The following is a 6000-nucleotide window of genomic DNA, read 5'->3' on the forward strand; positions in this document are numbered from 1 at the left end:
GACAGACGGACAGACGTACAGGCCTATTTCGATTCAGATCGTGATGCTGATCAAGAATATATATACTTTATGGGGTCTCAGGTGTCTCCTTCACTGCGTTGCAAACTTCTGGCCAAAATTATAATACCCTTTGCTCTGCAAGGGTATAAAAATACGTTATGAGCGCATAATAGAAATAAAAGCTAATGTAATTACATGCCGCACTTGTTTCGCCTTGTTGCAGTGCAAAGTACGAGAATCACCCACCCTCCAGTCTAAAAACGAAAATACTGAAAATTTAATTCAACATTTAGAACCAGTTGAGCATTAAAAAGTTGAAAGGAAACGGGGGTATGGCTTTTTTGATGAGGTGTAAAAAATATGCAATGCTTAACAATGTAACAAATGAAGATGAAATTTCAGGATTAAATAACAAGTATCGGAACTTTGTGGGGGGAAACTGACTCGGAAATACGAAATTAAATGCATTTCCAATTTAAAAATATTAATATTAAATATCTTATATATTATTAAAACAGGGTATCACAAACTTTGAGTTTCCCTGCACAAACTAAGCATTTCTTGTACTCGTCCACCTTTTTTCTTTATTTATTTTGTATTTTTTAGCGACTTGCAGTTGTTGTTGACTGCTGTTGGGTGCTTAAAAGCTTTGCATTAACTATTAAACGCAACTTGAATCGCATAACGGCACTTGGCACACAAAGAGGGCGAATTTAACGGGTGACGGGAAAATAGAAATAGAAATTGGTGTCAGGAAAAGTCGCCGTCGGGCATAAAGGGGGAAATTGTGGGGAAGGGGGGGGTGCAGTCTAACAATTCCATCCAAATTATGGCTAAAGGCGGAAAATAGGAAACAGCGCTTATTGTTAACTGATTTGCGCCAATAAATTTGAAGCCAACCAAAGTCGAGTCAACAAATATAATTTTGAATGGGTGCACAGGTAGAAAAGTTTGAATTATATTTTAATTACTATATAATTCAGTTATCTTTTTTGTTACAATACACAAACGTTATTTTTTTTAATTTTGGGCTTAACATTTTCTTAAAATTTAAATATTTTTATAATTAATCTTTACTACAAATTATTTTTATTCATATCAATCGTATTGGGGATTGTCAAAAGTATTTTAATATGTTTAACCAGGAATCTTCATTTGTTTCTGCTTACCCCGGATGCTCTGACATTCAAACTCACATGCTCAGTCTTTAAAAATGTTTTTATTACTCTGCTTTTTTATAAATAATTTTATTTTTAATTTGAGTTCAGTGTACCAAAACTGTAGGTTTTCCGCTAAATAAATTTTTATTTATTCTCTTGCTTGCTCTTTGTCCCTGGCTCCCTTGCTCTTTCATCTCGAGCGCAGCACGCGAGGTGTGCTAAAAAATTCATAGACCATGGGTGGATGCTGGGGGGCAAAAAAAGAAACCCGAGAGGGGTTCTGCCAACGCTGTGCAGCTGAAAATTCCTGGGCCAAAGGAGTTGAGAGTTTGAAGCTGTTAGCCTGACAGGTTGCAATGCTATAAAATGCAATCAGCTGCAAAGAAAATAGGTTTTGCTTCACCAAACAGACACTCAGCAAGAGGAAAAAGGATGGAAAACAGTAGAGTGCATCCACAGGAGCTCTTTCCACTGCTGCTGGATGGCATAAATTAAAGCGCAACAAGACCAAACAGACGCAGGGCATATTTACCAACACACACACAAATATACACATATACCCACTGCAGTTGGGGGAAAATGTACTCGGGGAAAAAGGGCAGGAAAAGTGGAGTATCATCAGGTTTCTGCAGACAAACAGATTGTGGGCTGACTGCGGACATTCAATGGAATTGCCATACGAAAAGACAAGACACGATGAGAATGCTTCAAAGCGCTGACAACTTTCTCGCTGAGAATTCCCCTACCTTATCCTTGGTAAATTTTCCCCCTTTTCTTTCATGCTCGCGGCGCAGCCAAGTTTAATTGCCGGCTGTCGCTTAGCTAGACAAATGCAAATTGGCCAAGCGAAACGTTAGACAACCAGTTAAATGCCAACACATAATTACATCGTCAACAGCAGCTGGTAGCAATTTCTGTCTAAATTCAATTTTGTAACTATAAAAAGGTTTCGATAAACTCGTTAAAGGGGCGGTTGAATGTGTAGTTTTAAAGATATAAATATAAATGCCAAAAATGTAAATCTTTTAGATATATCATAATTATTAATTTCCATTACAAGTAATTTTTGTAAAATTTTAAAGGAATACTAAGTTTGTAAATCTGTTAGCGTAACTAACGTAAATTTGTCAAATTTTATAAGATTTTACTTGCTCTAAGTCCACAACATTTATAATTTTAATCCGATTTTGAAGTGGTAGACCTCTTGTATTTTATTTCTCTAACCAACTGCATCATTAGTAAATTTTTTATTTTTTGGCCAAGTGTTCCCCACACAAAATTCTTTTAAGTTTCTCCATCTCTCACGTTAATTCGCCTTGAAACTTCTTCCAAGTTCTTCTCCTTTGCACATTTCGTAATTAACTTCTCTCACTTAAACTCAATCAATCAATAAAGTAATTTATTAGTAATCTATGGTACACTTGAATCCAAACTGCGTTCTAAAGACCTCGTGCTGCTATTCAATTTCAACTCCGACAGTGGCTTTGATGGACCAAAAATTGAGGGGGAAGTTGGAAAGCCAAAGCCCAGCCACGCCTACTCTCCCCGCCCAATTACATCCCGTTCGTCGCCATTCGAAAATTCCGCTGCAATGTGAATTTGAATTGCAATTGCGAATGGCCGCGTGCTGGAAATTAAATAAAACACTCGCAACGAAAGGATGTTAGGATGAGAGTATCCGCAGATACAAACTTTGTCATAGGGAAAAGTTTTTCGCTGCACACTGAACCAAAATGAAAACGTAGCCGAGCGTGATGAGCCATGGCAGGATGCAAAAGGGAATGGGAGGGATCTCGGGATGGAAAAAGGGACATCGGGATGTCCTGACATCTGCACCCAGAACAATCAACAAAAAAACATCAAATAAACTAGAGCCGGCGACTCTAACGCTGCATCAAGCTCAATTTAATTGCGTCTGACCAAAAGTAATCTACGTCAAAATGTAAACAGCGATCCAGTGCTTCAAGCACGATAAATCATGCGGCCCACTCATTTGGGCACTGCACTTTCATATTTGATTTATCCCCGGGCCGCAAAAACCATCGCCAACTGTCGAATCAATTGCATTTTTCGGTTAGCAGCTGTATGCGATTTTTGATGGAACACCGTCGAGCAACCACTTAGACCTGTTATTAGCCATCATAATTCTTGTGTAGACAACGAGCAGCTGCCACTTTTGGGTCCTCGAATCGGACGGGCAGCACATCTATCAATTTGCTACTTGCCGACCCACACATATTCCCAAAAAAAACCCTCCTTTCTATCCGCTGCCATTCCATCTCTCACTTTTTGTACGAGGGCCTGCATAAGAAATTTAAATAATTTGCTGAGAAAAATGGAGGAAGTTAGGTTGAAAACAAACTTATGATACCCTGGAATATAAGAAAAAATCAACTTATAATGTTAAAAGTATCCATATTTACCTAATTAATGAGTAGATCCATATTTAAATAAAAAACCACAAAATGTGTAAATAACATATAGAAACCAGAACGAAACGTTTGTCGAATTGTTAAATAAAATTTTGATAAAATAGCATACAATATCATGGTGTACTCCCAACTACCCATCGTGAAACAAACTTCAAGGGGTAACCAGTGGTGAAAAGAAATCACATCAACACGTTGATAGGTGGGCAGGACGAAGTATGAAGTTGCGGCCATTTATCAGAGTCATGGGCCCATAAATAAAACAAATAATACGAAAATATGCAAAACAAAGAATATAAAAAATATTGAAGAACAGCAAGAGCAACAGAAACACCGAAAAAAAAAAAACCAAAAGGGAAAATGGGTCCAGGATACATTTGGTCTAATAGATGGACTGAATGAAATGGGCCCGAGCCCCTGGGCAATGGCTATACGATGGCATACCCACTTAAACACCCGAACACCCTTCCTATGCATGTGGATAGCGTTAAACAAATGGCCGATGACCCATAATAAAAATTATTATGAATGGAACAAGAACAAGAAAAACCCATTGGGCCACTGCCAACCCCCTTGGCATTCCGACGCTCTCCTCGTTCCACCCAATAAATTGGTATGCGTACACGGGCAAAAGGACATGGAAGGCAACGGAGAAAGTATCCTGTACCCTTTGGGAACAGGACGATGTCCTGGATGCGATGCCATCGCAAAGTCCTCCTCGGAATTATATTTTTGGGCTCTGTGCCAGGGCACGTGCATCAAGATTCAATTGAGAGTTCTAAACACAAAAGTGGAAGCTCCTCTACAATGTTGGCTCGGACTCTTACTTTCGGTTAACTCTTTTTCTCTCTCCCACAATCTTTTTCTTTGACTGTGTGCGTGCGCTGGGCATTTCCGTTTTCGTTGCATACTTTGTTGGGTCTAAAACGGAAAGATTCTAAACTTTGAAGTGGTTTTTATTTATTAAGATAAGCCAAAGATGCTATTGTAAAGTATTACAAAAAAATTTATTTGACTATTGTAGTGGTGGGGTACCAAAATTCTGAAAAATGTCTTAATTAAAAATAATTCAAATAAATTATTAAAGTGAAAACCAATACATTAGGTTGGTTTTTTGAAAACCAATTTTTGTAAAATCGTATTTCTCTACTCATGTTTAAATGCCTCATTGAACTTTTTATAGCGCACTGAGTGGAACCAAAAGGGACACAACTTGATCCTGTCTCTGGACTCTGGCTAAGTGTAAAATATGAAAAATATACAAAAGAGAAAAATCACAAAAATAAAGGAAACTCCCTCTAAACACATTCCGCACGCTTCATTGTGCCTTCGCCCCTCCCTCCGATTTTCAGTGAGTGGGACATACGAATGCAAATAGGGAGTGGGAGTAAATAAATAATAGAAATATTTCCCTCTCAGCTATTTTGCATATTTCCATGACCAGTTCACACAGTTAAGGAGGCGATGAGGTGTTGTTAGGGGGAAGCCGTTGAACCGCTTTTTGGATATGTGAAGTGAAACGTTGTTCGGCATTGTTTACTTTGCTGTTCGAGTACTTCGACTGTAAGTGAAAATAAATACATAAATATAACAAAAAAAAAAAAAAAAAAAAAATAATACATAAATACAATATATCTTTACATCTGGGGGGAGATGAAATCCATTAGCCGCCAAGTCTCAAGAGCAATGATAAAGGGCGCAGCAGCGGCGCAGAAAGCGCCAGCGAACCTAATAGCCTCGACTCGACGTGTTGTCCCTTTCAATTATATGAGAGGCGTGCCCCCTCCATCGACGAGCTCCCTACCGCCCACCAAAACCCCCACCCACCAACCTCCTCAAGGACTCTGCGGTTGTTTCTTTCTTTTTTTCCTGTTGCTGGCTACTCGAGAGGATTTTTCAATTTTACACGTCGCCCAAAAGGAAAAGGCGTTTCCACAACAGCAACTAAGAATCGAATAGAGCTCATTGTTATTGTTCGTGGGACTTTGCAAAGAGTCGGAAAGATATTTACAGTGAAAAAAATTCAAAAGAAAGCACTATTCGTTAATAGAATTTTCAAGGGGTTTCAACGCTTAACGTTTTGAATGGCCCCACCAAACATAAAAAAATCTCATCTAAATCTATAAAATCCTCCAATAATATTTTTAACAGTGCACCACGTTGAGTTCCCGTGGGTGGAAACGACTCCCCAAAAGTAGTAGCCAACCTGGGGGGGTTGGTATCCAATCCTCATCTATTTGCCTCGTGAAATTTATTGGCAACAGAATAATGCGAGGCACGTTCATTTGATTACATTAAAACGAAAGTGGCTAAAAAGGTTGGACCACAAAGAGGTCGTACAATAGAGCGCGGAGTCTAGGCGGAAATTTTTTAAATAAATAACTAATAAGCGTTGAATGAAATGGAGTGGG

This window comes from Drosophila ficusphila, unplaced genomic scaffold (assembly GCF_018152265.1).
Source record: "Drosophila ficusphila isolate 14025-0441.05 unplaced genomic scaffold, ASM1815226v1 contig_127, whole genome shotgun sequence".
NCBI classification, from domain to species: Eukaryota; Metazoa; Arthropoda; class Insecta; order Diptera; family Drosophilidae; genus Drosophila; species Drosophila ficusphila.